We start from the raw sequence: 19397 nt of genomic DNA on the forward strand, positions 1-19397 counted from the left end.
AGGGGAGGGAGGCAGCGGGGATGCCGGTGCCAGTCGTTCCCGGGATGACCTCCCGGTGCAGCCGCACACCCCCCGTCCTCCTCTTCGCCGTGACTTTGGGGACGGAGCTGCGCAGCCTTTCATGTCTGAGCGGATCTCACACTCCCACTCGCTGGAACAAAAGCGCCTCAAGGGCTCCCCTGTCAGATGTTTTCCATTGCTCATCTCCAAGTCTTCCTTGAAGGAGCACTCTCCTCCCGGGGGGGCTCCAGCAGCCTTGGGGATGATGGGGAGAGTCGCCGCAGGGGCCCTGCATTGGCTCCAGGCTGCTCCCCACCAGCCCAGTGAGCCCCAAGCTCAGAACCAGCACCCGCACGCCCCATGGCCAGCAGCCCCGAGCCTCACGCAGGGCCCAGCCAGATTCCAGGAGAGGAGGAGGAAGGCAGCAGGGAGAAAAGCTGGATGGGGAAGAGGCTTGGTGGCCTGAGCTCCAGGGAGCCCATCTCTGCCCTGCTGCCCAGGTGCTGGCAGCCACAGCTGCACCGGCCCCGCAGACAAGGCACAGCCCTCCTGCAGCAGGGGCACGACGTGCTTTATGGCCAGGGTGACAATCTGTCCCCTGAAAAGCAGCATAGTCCCAGCCCCAGCGGCCAGACATGCCCCAGTACAGCGCAATGTCCTGGGAGAACCTCCCAGAGCTCCCAGTTAGGCCAGGACGCTCACAGCTTGGAGCTGACTCCACAGTGCTGTAGGACGAGGCAGCCCCTCACCCCAAACCCGCCCGCCGTGGGGCTGCTGGCTCTTGGCAGAGCGGGTGCAGGGGCTGGGAGCAGGGCAGGCAGGGCCGTGGCCAGGGCGACGTGGGCTCGGTGGGGCCGCGGTGCTCCGGCAGACCCGGGGGTGGGCTCGGGGCTGGCACGCGGACGCGTGCTGTTGTTCTGGAACGGAGTGCACTGGCAGAGCGGCATGTGGGAAGCTTGCATAATAGTGCCAGCCCACACTACGCCTGCTCCTTCCCAGCATGATCAGCCCCTTGCTTTCATGAGCAATAACATCCACCCAAAGTTTTCTAAAGACAAAAAAAAAAAAAAAAAAAAAAAAAAAAAAAAAAAAAAAAAAAAAAAGAGAGCTTCAAGGTGATGCACAGAGCTCAGCTGTCTTTGCTGCCTTTGCTGCCTCTGAACTAACTGATTAATGCAGCTGGGGAATCCATCTGCACGGCCGCTCTAATCCCACATTCTGGACAACCTGTACCCCAGCAAGGGACAAGAAGCCTCAAGCTCTCGCTCCCATTTTATGATTCCTGAGCAGGCACTTGGGGCTGGGGCAGAGCAGAGGAGCCAGTGTGCTGCAAGGGGGGTACACACAGCCCCCCACACTGGGAGCCCCACAGAGCACTGAGCCCGCCGGTGCTGCACGGCCCCACAGGCAGTCCTCCTGCCCAGGCACTCCCCTTGGCCACTGCCAGCTGGGAGAAGAGCAGTCCCAGCTATGGGAGTCCTCCCAGCACAGCATTTGGTGGAGAGGGTACTGAAAGACAAATTCTGTGGCAGAAGAGCCCCAAGCAGAGCCTAGTCCCTGACCACCATGGCTGCCACCCCATGACCCTCTGAGCACCTCCTGAACCTGTGGGTGCTTGCAGTGCCGGAACAAACAGGGAAAATGCCTCGTCTGGAGGAGAGAGTCCCACTGCCTTCAAGAGTTTAAATTTTAACTCATCCTCAAGCTGGTGTGAGGTCCCAGTGCAGACTGGTGTCAGCACGAGAGGGTTCCAGTCCGTGTAACGTGAACTGACGGCGATGGGTTCAGCCCAGACCACACGCAGCCCTGAGGGGTGTTTGCAGCACGGCCGGGGCCAGGAGCAGGGTCTCGGCGGGTGCAGCCAGGCTGTGATGTGCAGGGCTGTGTGTGCACCATGGGCACGTGTGTGTGCACCGTGGGCACATGTGTGTGCATCGTGGGCACAGCCCCCTTCCCACGCAAGGCCACCACCAAGGTCCCACATGCTCCAGGACCTCCACACTCCTGCAGCCAGCAGGAGGGAGATGGCTGGGACTGACCAATGGGTAGGACCAGACCCCCCCACGCTATTTCCCACGAGGATTAGAGCAGATGTGGCTTCTCCCAGCAGCATTCCCCTTTGCCAGGTCATCACACAGGATGAATCTGGATACACAGGACACCCACTGCTGGTGCAAAGTCCCCAGTGGGCTGATTGTGAGCTGCTGCCCCAGGGAAGCAGCATCTTCATCCTCAACCAAAAAATATCTCCATGCCCTCCCCTACCAGGACTGCTAGGTGGAAACAACATACCTGCAGACCAAGAGCAGGTGCCTCAGGTGTGGTGGCAGGTGGGAGCTCACACTCGTGATCGCCCCTCCAAGCTGTCAGGAAGAGCCGTCGGGGTCTCACAGCAGCAGTTTCTCAGCCTGAAAGAGAGAGGGAGAGGCTCCAGTCCCGTCCCTGTGTAGGCACCGCCGCTAATAACGGAGGAGGACGTGGCAGAGCTCGGCGCCTCAGAACGCCACGGCTCTGGGGACCCACTCCTTTAGCAGCACAATTATCTCACGGCTGGGGAGCAGCTCTGGAGCAGCCCCTGACATGTGCAGAGGCAGGACCCTGCCCAGAGGTAAAGCCCCTGAAGGGAGGGAAGCGTGTTCGGCCCAGGGAGCAGGGATTGGCTGCATGGGGCACACAGCAGGTCCCCAGTGGGACATGTCCCAGTCTCTGCACTGACACAACACCTGAGGCTGGTCCTGCCTCCCTGAGAGCACCAGCCTCAGCCTCAGACGAGTGCATGGGATGGAGACGAGGAAAGGCAAAGGCTTCTTCCCAAAGGAAACAAGTCCCCAACGCACCTGTTCCTCCAAAGGCTCTCTGGAGGCCACCGGCAGCTCCACGTTTGATTTTCCCTGACCCAGGTTGAACAGGAGATAATTTAACAGCTTGTCCCCCATTGTAATGGGACTTTTTCCCTGTTCCTCTGGGCAGCCCATCCATCACAGCACAGAGCAGTGACGTCCCCCTGGCACCTCGGCCAGGCAGGCCCCTCGTGCCATGAGTTATGACGCCTGCACCGTGCAGTGGGATGGGCTCAGAGCACCGGCTCTGCACCCGGAGCTGAGATTTATCCCCTCGGTGGAACAGGGGCAGAAGCTGGGAGATAAGTCACAGCAGAGCTGCAGGAGTGGCGCTCAAGGTCCTCCAAGGTTGGCTCATTAAAAGCCAAGGAGAAGAGGAAGACAAGACCTGCCCGCCGTGGTGTGGCTGTGATCCCCTCCTGACACTGAACCAGCCATGGCCAAGGGGGGTGGGAAGGGAGTCAGGCCCCCCTGGCTGGCTCTGCAGAAATCCCTGGGGCAGGCTGCTGGCCAGGGCTGTGTGAAGCCACCAGGGTCTCCCAAACACCATCCCAGCACATTCCAATTACCCCAGCAGTGCCGAGCCAGTAAAACTCCAAGACGCAGCCTACAGAGGGGCTTGGATGCTGGCCCCAGGAGCAGACTGGAGGCACCCACTCTGGGACTGGCACCTGCAGTCACCCAGCACACCAAGCATGCTACTGGGTGTGGGCACCATCCCTGCAATGTGCACCATCACTGATTTGGGGACAGACCACAGAGAACCCACAGAGACACAGTGAACATCGCAGGCACTCCCCAGACTTGCTGGAATTCCCCTCCTGCTTCATTAGTCCTGCTCATTAGGCTCTGCTCCTCATGAGTAGGCACAGCTAGAGCTCAGCAGTGCCACTCCCCAGCCCTTCCATCCCAGCCTCTTTAATGCTGGTCTGTCACAGCCAGTCCCCTAACTCCCCTTGGTGTCCCCTAAACGCCCCTTGGCTCTCCCCTTCCACAAGCTCTGCCCCCTCTTCCCTCCCTGCTGTGGTTTGTGCGTGACTGGACACCACAGTGGAGTTGGGGGCTCAGAGGAGACTCCCACTGTGGGGTTTGCCCCAGACTGAACCCCTCCAGTCATGTGCAGCAAGTGCAGGCTAAGACAAACACCAGGAAAACCCAATTGCATCGCTGAGGCAAACTGAACACAGCAGGATTTTTTCAGCACCTTCTATTTTCAAAAGCAAAGCCATGTGAGAGCAGGACGAGGGCTGGCAGGTTCCCCACTGGTGCTGGGGGCTCAGCAGCATCCCTCACCCACCAGCAACATCCCTCACCATCGGCAGCATCCCTGCAGCACCCTGCCACAGGGAAGGTGTTCCTTCCCCAGGAGGGACGGGAGAGTGAATTGCAGATCCCTACGGGACATCTCCCCCAGGAGCCACCGGGCTCTTACTGCACACTAAACCACAGCGATTAGATCAACAAGCCAACCCCTGTAAGGCTGGGAGGTTTTATCAAAGCCAGCAGCACCTCAGGGAGGAGATGGAAAGATGATGCAGCTGCCCACAGCATCCGCAATCCCTGGGCCAGCCTGGCGGCTGCTGCAGGGGGGCAGCACCAAGGCTGTGCCGGCTCATTTTCGGGAGGCTGAGCCTCTGCTGCTGCCTCCACGCTCCCTGGTCCTGCTCCCAGCCCGGTGCCTTCTGCCAGACCCCACTGCGGCAGTGGGGTGCCACAGAAATGCCCTTCAGCAGGCAGGACTGGGGGGCAGCAGGAGCTCAGGAGTCAGGTGCCCGCAGTGCTTTTCCTGGGATTGCACAGGAGTGGGGAGAGGAATTTTCTTTCAGCAGCGAACTCGCTGAAGCAGCACTCGGCACCTGTGCAGCCCAAGATACAGCTCCTGCTCCAGCCCGAGCAGGAGCTGTTTCCCAGTTATCTGCGCCACAGCTGATATCTGTGCAGCAGAACACGGCGCTCGGTAATAGGATTTTGATGCTAAACAGAAGATGGTTTTTTTTCCCCGGGTCTCACTTACGTCACATCTGGAGGTATCCATGGCCATGGAGGTGACACTGAGGGAGGCTAAAGAGTTTCAACTCTTGCAGTGAGGGAACAGCTTCTCCTTCAGCTGCTAAACAGCAGAATTACAGTGATTTGGCGCTGCCTGCCCTCGCTGTGCCCCCACCCCAACACGGCCCTGGGGAGGGCTGGGAGGAGAGCACAGCCCCACTGCCACAGCCCCACTGCCCCCCTGGACAGAGCCAGCTCCTCCCGCAGCTCCCACGGGAGTGAGCAGAGCCCCTCGGTGCTGGGGCTGCGCTGGGGGCTGGGGCAGCCCCCATCCCGTGGGCCCAGTGCTCCTCAGGGGTGTGCTGGGGGAGCCTGAAACCCACAGGCATCACCCACTCCCCGTGGGCTTCAGCTGCTCCCAGCACTCCGCCAGCCCCGGGCACTGCTGTCAGCTACAATCCCGTGCCACAGGGACCACCCACACGCCACAGCAGCAGCAGCGCCACAGAGACGGGCTGGGGTGGCAGAGCCACACTTGCAGCTGCCTCGGGGAAAGGGGAGAAAGGCTTGTCACCTCCCTGCCACCCTCCTCCCCATACGAGCGAGAGGAAGGTCCCACGCACCCCCACTGCTGGAGCTGGGAAAGTCTCTGCCTGCCACAGACAAAACCAAAGCGATGGGAACCACCCCCGCCGGGTGCGGGTGACATCTCACCCGTGGGAACGCTGCCGGCGCGGCGCCAGGGCTGTCACCGCGGCGTCAGGGCTGTCACCGCTCCCACGGCACAAAGCGGGTGGCGCGGGGCACAGAAAAGCCACAGGCTGGCTGTGCTGGGAGATTCTGGCCACAAAGCCAAGATCAGTGTCACAGCCTGGCCCTGACATGCTTGGCCAGGCTGAGCACACCCGGGCCAAGAGGTGCGTGGGGATTGTGGGGAGTACACTGACCATGGGGTACACACTGACCACGGGGTCCTGTACTGACCACGGGGTCTTGTACTGACCGTGGGGTGCACACTGACCACGGGGTCCCTCAGCACTGCAGGGAGCAGCTCTGGCCCTGGCTGCAGTGGTGCCCAGGGATGCAGGTGCCCAGGCCAGCCCTGCTCCGGCTGACCCGAGGAGCACGGGCACCGCAGTGAGGGAAACACGGCACTGTGCAGCCCCAGGACAGCTGTGCCAGCAGGGGCCTCACCCCCGTGGAGGGTGTGCCCCAGCCCCGGCAGCAGGGACAGGGGGGCCAGTAGCCGGGGCAGCCTCGCTGTGGAAGGGATGCCAGGAGCTGGTCGCAGTCTGTTTTCCTGCACAAGTGCATTAAGCATTCCACACGGCACTTTTGCTGTAAATCACTTCCTATTCAGGCTCACTGCTGAGGGTCTCTGAAGGTCGATTTTCCATGGTTATGACAACAAAAACTAAAATTGGGTCAAACCTGAAAGGTATTATCTTTCTCCAAGCTGCTAAATGCACAATAGTAATGAGGTTGGTTAAGCAGTTCACCCCCAGCCCGCATTATTTGCTCTGAAGATGTATTAACCAGTTAAATGAGCGTGATAAGGCAGCCCTGCACATTTCTCCCACCAGCTGCATGGAAGATCTGAGGTTCTGGGTCTCCATATCCCTGCTAATAACCGAGACCACGGCCCCACTGACAAAGGCGGCTGCACCACACAGCTCCGGGCCAGGCTGTGCCCGGCCTGACCCACGGGAACACAACGGCAACTTTAAAGGCATCCAGCAGCTCAGAGCCATTGGAAAAAACAATTATCGTTCCTCCTCCCCTTTCTCTTTCTTCTTCTTAACACTCTCCCTCCTCCAACCTCCTGATGAAAGAACGAACCCGCTGCCTGCCCCATCAAAGGCGCCTCAGCAGCATCCTGACACCAGGAGGGGGGATCATCCCTGGCAAACACGTGCGGCTGAGCTGGATGCCACTACACGGCAAGGGACCCCGGGGTGTGTGGAAAACCCACCCAACCACCTCGTAGGCACTGGAGGTCACTTCACAGCAGCCCCCAGAAGACGCTGTGTGCCCGTGGCAGATCTGCTGCTGGGGTGCAAGGTGGGCTGCCCAGGGAGTTCCCACCTCCATGTGGCTGCAGGACCAATTGTGGGACACAAAGAACATTTGTTTTTATGGGATTTCTGCTGTTTTTCCTAAAACAAACACCCATTAATGCAAATATAACTGATGTAAACAAGCATGACCCTAAAATCCATGTGCAGCTGTATGGAACAGGGAAAAGAGAGGGAGGGAGGTTGTTTGGGAGAGAGGGAGGGGAAACACTTTAATTAATCTCTAAAATGAATGAGATGGGAAAACTCTAACTGCAGGGAAAGCATCTGGTGCTGCTGCAGGAAGGGGCTGCCCGGAACGTGGGGCTGTGCTGTGCTGTGTAAGAGCACCTCGGGCACTCCATGGCACCAGCACAAAGCTGGAAGAGCCTGGGGAGAGCAGCCAGTCCCATGTGCCGGGGCTGGGTCACTCCCACTGGCTCCCCACCGTGAGCTGCTGCAGCTCCCGGCTCCATCCCCTGCCGGAGGAGGAGCATCCTCAGGATCCCCAGGAGCTGCCTGTCCCGACAGGGGATGGGGACACGGTGGCTGCAGGAGGGACCCTGCCACCCTCAGGGAGCACATCCAGAGAGCCTCAGTGTGTCTCTCACGGCGATCCAGCTGGGCCTTTGCCAGGAGGAAGTTGCTGCATGGAGAAATGCCAGCACTTTCTAGCACAGAAGGATGGATGAAGATCCCAAGGTGGGATCTGTGTTGGCAGCTCTGGGATCAGCTCTGGCCTCCAGGAACCACCTCCTGTGACCAAGATGTGGCTGTGAGTACCTGAGGACCAAGGGAGAGCGAGGAAGACCACAGAACAGATCCAAGGAGCTCCAAGATGGAAGGAAGAGCCCAGGGGGTCAACCAGAGGCAACAGCAGATTCATACAGTTTAAGAGGACTGCAGTGGATCCAGACTGGGCCCTTCCAGGTCTCCCCACAAGGAGCTGCTGCTGCAAGCAGCTCCCTGGAACTACTGTTTGAAATGCAGAGGAGGTTGGATGAACTGGAAAGACAAATGTGTGCTTCTGCCCTTCTGTGGTCCTGCACTCCCAAGGGTGCATGGGCTCTCTTGGGCGAGCAGAGCAGAAAGACAGAGCCTGAAATGGAGCATCACCTCTGGGGCTCAGAGCAGGGGCTGCTCATGGCAGTGCAGTGCACAGGGAGTGGGGACATGTGGTGACAAGGTGGGCAAAGGTCACTGCACAGAGGATTCAAGGGCAAGGGAGAGGAGATCTGTCCTGCCCAGCAGCAAGGCAGGGCCCTGCTTTGCTCTCTTCTGCACAGACTGCCCAGCTGCCACAGCAGGGACTGGCACTGCACTGTGCCATGGCACGGCAGGGAGAGGCCAAAGCCACCACAGCCACACAGGGGCCCTGCTCCCAGTCCCTGCACACACACACTGGGCTCCCAAGGTGACACTCTGCTCCTTGGGGATGTGTCTCTCAGATCCATCCTGCTCCTTCTCTCATTCAGGATCTCAAACCCTGACCCTCAGCAGCAGCCACTGACTGGAAACCATGCAGGGCCGGGTGCCAGGGAATGGGAATTCCTCATCCTGCCTTGGGGTGACTCCTGTGCCCTGGCTGTCCCATGGCAGCTGCCATGTTCAGCCCCAGTCACACTCACACCCTGTCCCACTCCAGGCCACTTGGGATGATGGTCTTTCATCCCAAGGCTGGAGAACAAATACACAATGTGGCTCGTCTTGGAGCAACACTGAGCACCAGCACAGCTCCTCCCCAGTGCAGAGCTGGTCAGGAGCACTGGTAAAACGGGCCATCACCAGCTGCAGTGCCCAACTCTGCCGTGGCAGTGCCTGCCTGGCACAGCACTGCTGGAAGAGCCAGTCAGTCCCTTGTCCCCTTCCCTTGGTTCAGCTCCATGGCTCCTCAGTGGGGAAGGCTCTGGGACAGGGGGACAGGACGATGACACCCCCAGGACACACCCTGAGCCCCCCCCAGCCACCACAGGGCCACACTCCAGCACTGCCTTTGGAGCCACAGCACACACATCCTCCCCTGCCCTTTTCAACAGTGATGGGAGGGAATCAGAAATGCCAGGGAAAGCATTCCTTATTTCAGAGAGCCAGACCATCTAAAGATTGGCACCAGCCCAGTGCCCAGTGAGACCTCCCCAGATTTATGGCCAGAACAGCTGAAGAGACAGAGGAGCTTTAGTGAACCTGGTTAAGGCCCCATGGGAAAGTGACAGCAGCACCTGAGTGACCTGAGAACTCCACCTCACTGTCCGGAGGACAAAAGTGACACAAGAAAGGAGCCTGGCAGCCCAGGGACAGCAGGAAGGGGACTGTCAAGGGACAGAGCACCCGAGACCAACAGGACACACACTGGGACACCACACCTGCACAGGGAACAGGGACCCAGCAGTTGCTGGGACAGCAGAGCATCACTGCTGGAGCACCCTGCACTGCCTGCAGCACTGCTCCAGCCTCTCCCCGCCACCTCCCTCCTCCTCCTCCTCCTCCTCCAGGGCCTCTTCCTCGCCTTCCCCTCTTTGTCATTCCTCTCAGCTCACGCCTCTTCTCTGCTCTCCTTCAGCTGCTCACAGCAATAATCCAGGGCACTGACGCCCCAGCAGATTGCTCAGTGCCGCTCCCTGCTGCTGACCGGGGTTTTAATGACTCCCCCGGCCGTGCCGGGGCTGGTCCCCACCACCACCGGGTTCTCCCCACCATCCCTCCTCCAACAAACACCTGCCCCGTCTGCAGGGACGGGTGAGGAGCAGCCGCCACCTGCAGCTCAGAGGGGGCTCAGCCGGGATCTGCTCACCTCTGCCCAGGCTCTCAGCCCTTCCAAGGACCCGCAGGATTCTCCAGGCAGCCCCGGCCCCTCTGGGCTCCCCGGCCCCCGGGGCCAGGCGAGTGCAGCCAAGGGCATCAACACAGCAGCCAGAGGGGCCACAGGCTGACAGCATGGTGCATGTGCCTTGGGGACAGGGACAAGTGCAGCTCAGTGTCACTCAGACGATGCCGCTCGGAGCCTCATGGCTGGGGCTCTGCAGAGGGACAGGACAGGGAGCAGGCAGGGACTCGACAGGAATTGGGGCTTGGCCTGCAGGGGCCACACGGGGCAGGCAGCCCCTGCCAGCTCCTGGCACAGGCACCAGCACCCTGTGAGGGTGTGAGGCAGGGCAGGACCTGCCCAGGAGGGTCCCCTCCCCAGTGAGGAGGATGGGTATGACAGGGAGAGGAGCTGCTGCCCAGGGGGACGCCGTGAAACTCAGGAACTAAACTGGCGAGCCCCATTCCCATGGCTGAGGTGTCCAAGGGAGGACAGACAGGAAAGCACTTCTGGGACCAAGGGCCAGGCCAGCAGTGTGACCCTGGCCAGCCCCATCATCACCGCCTATAAGGCCAGGTCTGGATCCCGTAGCCAGCTTCGGGCTCCCCAGTGCAGATGGCACTAATACACAGGAGGGAATCCTGCAGAAGTCCACGGTGCTGCTCGGGGGCTGGAGCACAGCAGAGACACAGTGGGAGGGAGGCAGGTGCTCAGCCCTGAGGAGGAGAGGCTCAGTGGCACCGGGGATGGTATGGAGAAACCAGGGCCAAGGCAGGATGTGGGGAGGGCAGTGGAGCTCCAGCTGCATTATCCTGTTTCCCAACAAATCCATCCATCCATCCATCCATCCATCCACCCATCCATCCCAGCAAAGCAATTTCAGAGGCGAGCTGCAGCTGCCACAGAACCACAAAGCAGGGGCAGGGCCAAGTGCACCCAGAGCATTCCTGCCCTGCCTGGCATGGCCCCAGCCCCTGTGCCCATCTCCATGCTCGGTGAAGGAGCAGCAGATGAGCTGGAGGTGCCCCATGACCCCCAGCCTCCCCCCAGGCCCCCAGCACCAGGCACAGCACTCGCTGCCAGGCTGCAGATCCCCGTGTCCCGTCCTTTAATTAACATTCCACATGTAAAGTTGGGATTGTAATTACTGCAACTGATTAACAGGCCGAAGGTAGCCCGTCTCCGAGGGAGCAGATTAGCCGCGGCTCTCTGGAGCTCCTGCTCTCACCTCGGCACTGCTGGCGCATTCTAAGCAGGGCCCGGTGCCCCCGCGGCCGGTGATTAATGGGCCAGCGGCAGGAGGACGCCGTGGCTCCGTCCCACTGCTCTTCCCATGCTCTGCTGGGGCGGGACGGAGCCGCTTTCAGCAGCCGTGGGCTGGCAGAGAGGAGGATGCTGGATGCTGGGAAGTGATTCCCAGAGCCTCTCCCTGTCCAGACACCAGGCCGGGATACGGGGTACGATTCCCAGGAGCCGAGGTCCCTTGCAGGGAGAGGACCACGCCACTCAGACATTACATTCCTTGGATGTGAAGACACATGGGAACATCCCACATGCCCGGCTCGGCTCCTCTCGCCCACCAGCCACGGCCCGGGGCTGTGACAGGACCCTCCAGCCCACGGCTCCATCGGGCAGGGAAGGCAATCAGCTGTAATTAACGGCTGCTGCGGGCAAAGCACGGCACAGGGACCTTCTTTCCTTCTTTTCCCCAAGACTGCAAAATAAATTATCCTGCAAAGTTAGCAGAGGCTGAGCTATGGAAACAATTAAACAAAAATTAAATCTAATTCATTTATACTCGGAGCACAAAGTGGATAATGTGGGGGTTTTCTTTGCTCTCCTCTCTTTGCCTTGGTGTTACAGAGGACTATTATGGGAAATTAATCACGGGGAAAAGCAATGAACGTGATCTATCGCTCTTTAAAAGTGCACTGTAGTGATTATATAAAAATCTATTAGAGAGGCCAGGAAATAGCAGGGTGACACCATTTAAAAGGAAAAAGGAGACGGGGCCGGTGGCAAAGGGATCGATTTCTTAACTGACGGGTCCACGGCACAGGGAGCGGGAGGAGGTCACACCCGGAGGGCTCTGCACGTCCCAAATCCTCACCCCGCGGGGCTCCCACCGAGCGCAGTCCCACAGCGCTGCCGACACAGACACGGGCACGGCACGGGCTGCTGCAGCATCCACCGCATCCTCCGTGGCGCTGCCCCGTCTGAGGGTGCCCGGGAAAGGGTCCCGGTGACCGACAATGATGGGCAGAGCAGAGCCTCCCCGCCCGGCCCCCGGCACACGCTCGGCTCTTTAACAGCCGTGATAAAACCTTCACCAAGGCAGATCCCACCATAAATCCCGGCCGGCAGCGGGGCCGGCCCCGGGCCAGCCTGACGCTTTAACGACACCATCAATCGCTGGGAGCCCGAGGAGGGCCGGGGGACAGCCGGGCTGCAGCCCCGGCACGTGTCGGGCACGGGCTGAGCCCCCCGGAGCCCGGGACCCCTCGGCACCCCCGAGGCCGCGGCACATGGGCCATTTGGCCACACAGCTCCAGGCGGGCAACCCCAGCCCAACAACCCCGCATCTCTGGGCTCGCCCACGGCCGCTGCAGCCCCGCGGTGCCGTCGCCCCACGGCTACCGCTGACAGCCTTCCCCAGGCCCGCATTAGCACAGGGAAACACCTTCACGGCATTCTAAAGGCAGTTTCTCCTCCCCACCAGGCGTGTGGAAGGCAAACACACCGCACTCCCTCCACTGCATCATTTAAACCATTTGGGGGGAAAAAAAGAGTGGGAAAAAACCTCCCTTTGATCTCTGCAGCCCGCTTGTTTAGCCCATGCAGGGATTTAATTGAGAAGGGATGTCCTTGAATAAATGCGGAGATGTCCTCACTCCCCAGGAAGGCTGCTGCGACTTGAACAATCCCCTCTATGAGGTTTTCCGCTCATCCAGGAATATTCTGGGACAACACAGCCCCGGGGCCGCTGCCGCATGTCAGCCATCCATCACTGGGAATGCCAGCGGTGGGCAGGCTGCCGTGGCGCAGAGATGGCTGTGGAGCCCCAGGCCCCGAGGGAGAGGTGCTCCCAGGGCTGGAGAGGACACTCTGCCTCCAAACGCAGCACAGGGGCAGGAGATGGAGAACTCAAGGGGACGGGGACCAGGGCTCGCCTGGCACAGGCACAGGGGCTGCAGGTGGGACGCGGTGCCCCGGAGAAGCTGAGCTATGGCACGACAGAAGGCGGGGGCAGCCGGTCCCCAAGAGCTGGCACTCACACGCGGGGTGCCAGCAGCGGCCCCTGGCAAACGCCTTCCCTGCTGCCCGGCTTGGCAGGAGCGCAGGAGCCGCAGCGGAGCCCCGGCCACAGCGGGCAGCTTCCTGCTCATTTCCTCCCGGCCTGCGAGCCCTGCCCGTGCTCAGCACCGCGGCATCCCTGCCCCTCCTCTGGCAGCTCCCTCCGGCACAGCCCAGCTCCCTGCCAGTGCAAAGCGTCCCGCTGAGGATGGCAACCAGCGCTGGGGATGCCCTGGTGCCACACGGCGGTGAGGGGGACCAGAGAGGGGCAGTGACGGCCAGGAGAAGCTCCTCAGCGGCAGCGCTGCACCCACAGATCTGGGGCTTTGCATCTCCTGCCCGGCGCAGCCGGTGTCAGGCGCCGATCGGCAGCATCCTCCTCCTCCTCCTCCTCCTCGTCCTCCCCGGCGCAGCCGCGTGGGTGTCTTTGCCGCAAGGCTCCCTCGCCAGGGAAGCGCCGTGCTATTTTAATCCGGCATCTCCCACCATCCCAGCGAGGCTGGCTGCGAGTGCAGCCCCAGGAGAGTTCTGCCCCGCGCCCCCGCGCCCCGCACCTGCTCAGGATGGAGGAACACCCCGAGGCGCTGCTGGAGGAGCCGGGGAGGTGGGAGTGGGCTGGTGGGCTCCGAAACCCAGGGAGGAAACTGCTTTTACCCTAGAAAAGAATTCACGGTGATAAAGGAGAGCGCAGGAAGAGGACATGGGAATTCCCAGCTCATTAAAGCGCTGGCATCTGTCAGCCCATGGTAACAGCAGCTCCTCTTCTCCTCATCCATTAAAGTTCTTGTCCTGCCCCTGCCCAGGGGACTTGTGCTCAGCTCTGCAGTCGCCCCACCGCTGTCTCACCGCCGTCCCACCGGCTGTGCCACCAGCTCAGAGCACAGAGATGCCGGGTGCCCGCAGGGACCCCGGGCACCTGCAGGAGGGTGCTGGGTGCCCGCAGCTGCGCTGGAGGGCACGGGCGGCAGCGCTCTCAGCCCCTGGACTCGCTCGCTGGCTGCGGTGGCTAAAGGCGAGCTGATTAAAGCAATTAGGATTTTAAATAGTAACACCAGAGTGGCTCATCAGCACTGAAGAGGCAGTCAACTGACAGGCTGAGGAGCCTATTTAGGGATCTCGTTTGGCTGAGGATCCTCAGCGAGGCCCCAGGGCTCCCTCGGAGAGAGGGTGCCGGCACAGGGGTGCCCCAGGCACCCCAGAGCCCCCCATGCCCGCCTGGGGACAGGAGCAGCCCTGTCAGGAGTGCCAAAAGGGACAGCGCCGTACACAGCCAGCTCTGTCCTCTGCCCTGTGGCCACAGGGACACAGCAAGGAACACCTGGCACAGCCGAGGAGCACCACAACTGCCAAGGAGCGCCCGCTGCCCACTCCTCCCTTTCCTGAAGATTGTCTATTTTCTGTACTAAAGGCTCCGGGAAGGGGTTGGAATTTCACAGTGTTTCTCAGGAGGCACTGCTGTGCAGCAGCAGCCCCAAAGCAACAGATAAAGTGCCTTTTGCAACAGCTAAAGCTCCACACACACATTTTGTGTGCCTGGACTCAAGGGCCGAGACGCTGGAGATTTAAGGCAGCCTGGTGGGAAATCCATCTGGTTTGGTGTATGCAGATCTCCAATCACAAAGGAGTCTGGACTCACATACAGATGCAAGAGCAGCATAAACAGCCTGGAAACCCTCGGTACCCCTCCTGCTGCTCATTCTCTACCCCTGTGTTTGCTCCTGCCTGTGCTGCCTGATGCTGGAGTGCCCACAGGATGTGACCCCCAGGGACAACGGAGGGACAACTGCAAAGATCTTCCCAGTCCTGTCTCCGTGGGCCCTGTGACCCGGGACTGGGCTGCTGCTTCCTCACCTCCCATCCTCCCTCCTGCAGCTGCATTCCAGTGGGATGGCGAGTGGGGACGGTTTGACATCCCCAGGCTGGATCTCCTCACTCTCAGATGGGGGAAAAGAGGAAAAAAGAAGGGTAGGAAGGGGGGGAATGAAGGGCAGGGGCGGAGAGGGGACAGGAGGACAGGAACGGGAGGGGAGGGCAGGAGCTGCAGCCCAAGCACAAACCACTTGCCGACTTTCTTGCGAGCTCCGAGATGCCGTGGGAGGGAACTGGCACAGGCGCATTACGTTTATTTATAGGCATTTCTGTGGCACTCGATTAAATGCTGTGGTGGAGATATTGCAGTGTGAAGAGTATTTAGAGCCGTTTAACACCTCTTAGTCGGCAAAAGCCCATCTTAATTCCTGCAACGAATTGGGAAAGCGCACACAGCAAGGGCAAGAGCAAGGCAGATGCCCTCTCAGCCCTCGTTCCACCTGGGAGAGAGACCTTGTGATCCTGGATGCACTTGTGGCAGTGCATCCACGAGCCCCACGTGATGCTCCACTGCCTCCAGGTCAGCAGCCTAGGGACCAGTGCCCCACAGCAGGACACACATCCACACCCTGCCCCTCTCCCACAGGGCTGCCTCTCCCCAGCCGCTGCAGGGTGCTCACGGCACAATTGCACAGGGTGCTGGCCAGCCCTGGCACCCACAGGCCCTGTCTGTGCCTCAGCATCCGAAGTCCTGCTGAAGGATGGGCCCTGCCTAAGGGAGGGCACAGGAATCCCTAATGCTCAGGGGAAGCTCACTGCCAGCCTTCCCTGGGTATCTCCAACTGCTCTGCAGAACCTCCCTGGGCCTCAGCAGGATGGCAAAGGGCTGAGCTGGTAAATCTCCAGGTCTCGGCGAAGCCATAAGGGGACAGAGTTCAAAGGAAGGGCTGCCAAGTGCACATCAAGGTGAGCTCTAATTGCACCGCTGCAAATCCACCGCTGGCCCTCTCGCCCTTGGATGGCTCTGTCCCCTGCTCCCCTCTGCTGCAGTGTGGCCTGCCCATTCCCCCGACAGGGGACAGGCCATGGGAGCCCCCAGGTGCTGGAGCTGTGTGGCCACACCACTGCTGGCCCCTGGCAGATGGAATGCGGGCTGAAACACAGGGAGATCACACAGCCCTGTCCTGTGCCAGCCCAGCTCCTGCCCCAGCACCCTGAACCCAGCAGGGCGGGCTTTGGCTCAGCTGAAGGGACAGGAGCCCCTGTGCCCTGCCAGGTGACAGACCCTCAGGTCCCAGCTCTGGGGTGCCGGGGCTGGTCACAGCAGTGGGTGTGGGGTGCCAGGGCTCGCCCCACCAGCTGCTCCCTGCACCCGGCCCGTGGCGCTTGCAAATGGATGCAATTAAGTTGATACTGCAGCGGCCCGTAATTGCTGTTTCCTCAGCTTGGCAACACGACCCCGGAAGCCCCCATTATACTAATCACTGTCACACGAACACAATCGCAGAACACATAAAAACCTGGTGTGCTTCGTGCTGAAATATAACCCTGCCGAAGGCTGAGCCGTGCCATAAATCTGCTCAGCACTTAACACTGCCGGCTAAATGGCCCCGCTTAATTATAGCTCCATAAACAGGACTTTATAGCAGTATCAATAGCGCCGAAAATCAATCCTGCTGATGGACAAAGGGATGGACTCGTTTCCTGCTGCCCCGGGGCTGGGCCACCACTGCTCCCCACGATCCCAGCTCAGGGGATCTCCCCTCCTGTGCTCTTTTTAGATCCAGGGAATCTCCCCTCCCATGCCCATCTCAGATCCCAGAGAATCTCCCCCGTGCCCATCTCAGATCCCAGCTCAGAGGAATCTCTCCCCTGTGCCCATCTCAGATCCCAGGGAATCTCTCCTCCCCTGCCCATTTTAGATCCCAGCTCAGGGGATCTCCACAGCCGTGCCCCACTGGCTGCAGGTGCCACCTGTCCTTGGTCTGGCACTGCCACAGAGCCACAGCCAGGACATTAGCATGGCAACCCACACCGATCTCTGTCAATTATGCTTCAGTATTTGAGCTCTAACCAGCTTCAAATTGAATCAGGGCAAAATCATCAGTATAAAAAGTGCCCGCACCAGCCCTTCAATTCCAGCACTGGGAAAAAAAAAAGTTCTACATCTCATAATGGCCTTCTACCCCATAATGAACAGGAAAAATAAATTAGATTCCCAGCTAAGGGTATATTTATACAATTTCATTATGTGCCCATGAGCAAATCTGGTTTTCACCAAGATAAAAATGAGCTCTCAGCAATGCTCGTGCTAAATAAATGGAGTGATTTAACAGCTTAACAAGGAGTGCGACAGAGGGGCTGCAGAACTGTGGCAAAAATGGAAAATAAAAATAAAAAATATCAAAATGCTTGTGTTTCCTGCACTGCACTGGCACTGCCAGGTGAGATCCACCCAGGAGGAAGGAGACAGCAGCACTGGGAGTGTGGGAGCATCCCAGGCTGTGAACACTCGTATCCTGCCCAAAGGAAGCAGCTGGGAGCAACTCCTGACTGCTTCAGCTTCTGGTGCTCAGTGTCCAAGTGATCTTCATGCGCCAAAACCAAAATCCCTCCTGTCCCTCTCCTCGCTGGCAGCTGCTGGGTCCAGCTCACTCTCACCCTGCCACAGCAGCCCAGGGATGCCAGGGCCATGAGTGCCAGCTCCCTGCAGGAGCAGGGAGGATTCTTGTGGCAGCTTTGGGGCTGGAAAGGGAAATTTGCAGCCTGGAAGTCATCCCCAGACTCTGAAAGCATGGCTCCTCTCCCAGCGCTGCTGGGAAATTCCCAATTCCTCCCTCCCTCCCAGTGGAAGGAACCTCCTGTTACCCAATTCCCATCTCCCTTCCCTTGCTCCACTTCCAGCCCTTCTGCTGCTGGGTGCTGCAGCACTTGTTCTCCCCACCGTGAATAACTCTCATGCAGCCAGGAGGGACTGGCCAGAGTTTGGGAGAGCTTCTCTCCCTCCCAAGGTTATCTGCTCCCAGGGAAGGCGCCTCCGTCCCACCTTCTGCCACCCCTGCAAAGAGCACGTCAGCTCCCCCCAGGCCCCACATCCATCTGGGCTCAGCACCGTGGGCCTTCTCCAGCACAGTCAGGCTGATCCCAAACCCATAACCCACACTTGAACAGCTCATCCAGTTAATGGCAGAGCTGCCAGCAGGCAAATCTGTCCTCTCAGCATCAGCAGCAAAGCCAGAGTGAAGCAGTTGCCTTTTTTCTTTTTTCTTTTTTTTTTTTTTTCTTTTCTCCTCTCCTTTTTAAATCAATCGTGAGGCCACATGGTCCATCGGTGGGATCTGGAGACCAGGAGCCATCTCCAAGACAGAGCTGCTGGCTTGGCTGCCTATCACAGCTCTCCTGCCACAAGGTGACATTTCCCCCTCCATCCTCCCTGCCCCAGGGAGCCGGCTGGATTAATAGTTCAGCGGGGCTTTGGAAATATGTGCGCCGGGAGTTACGAGCCTGATTCATAACAGGAGATCCCTCCCCTGCTCCAGAGATTAATCACCGGCGCAAAGGCGAGCCCGGCTCGGGCTCAGCCGTCCCCAAAGCGCGGCACAGGCGGAGCGGAGCTGAGCCGAGCACGCTGCCGGCTCCCCCCGGGGCTCTGCCGGGCTGCACCTCCGGCAGCACGGAAAAATGAACGCCTTGTGGCAAGGGATGGTGCCGAGTGCCTGCGTGCTCCGGGCAAAAGCGGCACCGGCCCGGGAACCTGCCTGTGCCGCCGCCTCCTGGGAGGAATTTCGGGGCAGCAGCACCAGCTCTGCCCCGGCCCGGAGGAGCTCAGCCCCCGTGGGCACAGGCTGGTTCCAGCCCAAACCCTGCCCCGAGGAGCCCTCCGTCCCTCCTGGGGCAGCTCCCGGCCATCCCACCAGAGGTGCCCCTGCTGCTGGAGGCTGCAGCTGGAGAAGAGCCGAGCCCAGCGCTGCCCGCCCTGCCCGGCCCCGGGGGCACCCACCGGTCACCCTGACATGTTCCCAGGGGCTCCTGCCCTGGACTGAACCAAGCCCTTCCCAGTCAAAGCAGCCCTCCCACCACCACGCCTGCCCGAGGACAGAACGCAAATCCCGTTCCCGAGGGGACAAGGGCCATCCATCCCTCCCTGTGATGCTCTGGAATTTTACCCTTCTGTCCCTCTAACACAGGTAACAACCAGATCATGTTCACCATACCATTTTCCCAGTCACAAACAGAGCTGTTTCCCAGGCTGCCAGAATCTTTTACAACCCCCAGAGGATCAGCAAATGATTTTTCTCTCTTCCCTTTGGTTTGGAGAGAAAAGGGATCTCGGCTCAATCACAATTAGAGTGAACTGCAGCTCGTAGGCAGAGAAAGCTGCGGCTCCACTGTGCGACAGGAATGATCTAATCAGGCAGCGGGTCAGATCACCAAAAAACAAAACCCTGCAGAGATGATAATGGCTCGTACCTGCCCCAAGCTGAGGCTGTGAGCACCGGGCCTGGGGAGGCACAGGGAGGAGGGTGATGGAGATCCAACAGCAGCACAGGGACCACAGCACAGTGGTGCAAAAACAGAGGTGAGGACCTCTGACTGTGCCTGGCCTTC

General features: G+C 59.9%; 1 protein-coding gene across 7 annotated transcripts in view; it reads right to left on the reverse strand.

Annotated features, from left to right (window-relative positions):
• RBFOX3 (RNA binding fox-1 homolog 3) overlaps positions 1-19397 on the reverse strand; it is a 131226-nt gene that overhangs the window by 67823 nt on the left and 44006 nt on the right. For all 7 annotated transcript variants that reach the window (XM_066332237.1, XM_066332238.1, XM_066332236.1 and 4 more), the window contains exon 2: positions 2293-2408. The gene's annotated coding sequence lies outside the window, so the exon portion shown is untranslated. The remainder of the gene's footprint in view (positions 1-2292; positions 2409-19397) is intronic.

This window comes from Sylvia atricapilla, chromosome 18, assembly GCF_009819655.1.
Source record: "Sylvia atricapilla isolate bSylAtr1 chromosome 18, bSylAtr1.pri, whole genome shotgun sequence".
Lineage (NCBI taxonomy): Eukaryota > Metazoa > Chordata > Aves > Passeriformes > Sylviidae > Sylvia > Sylvia atricapilla.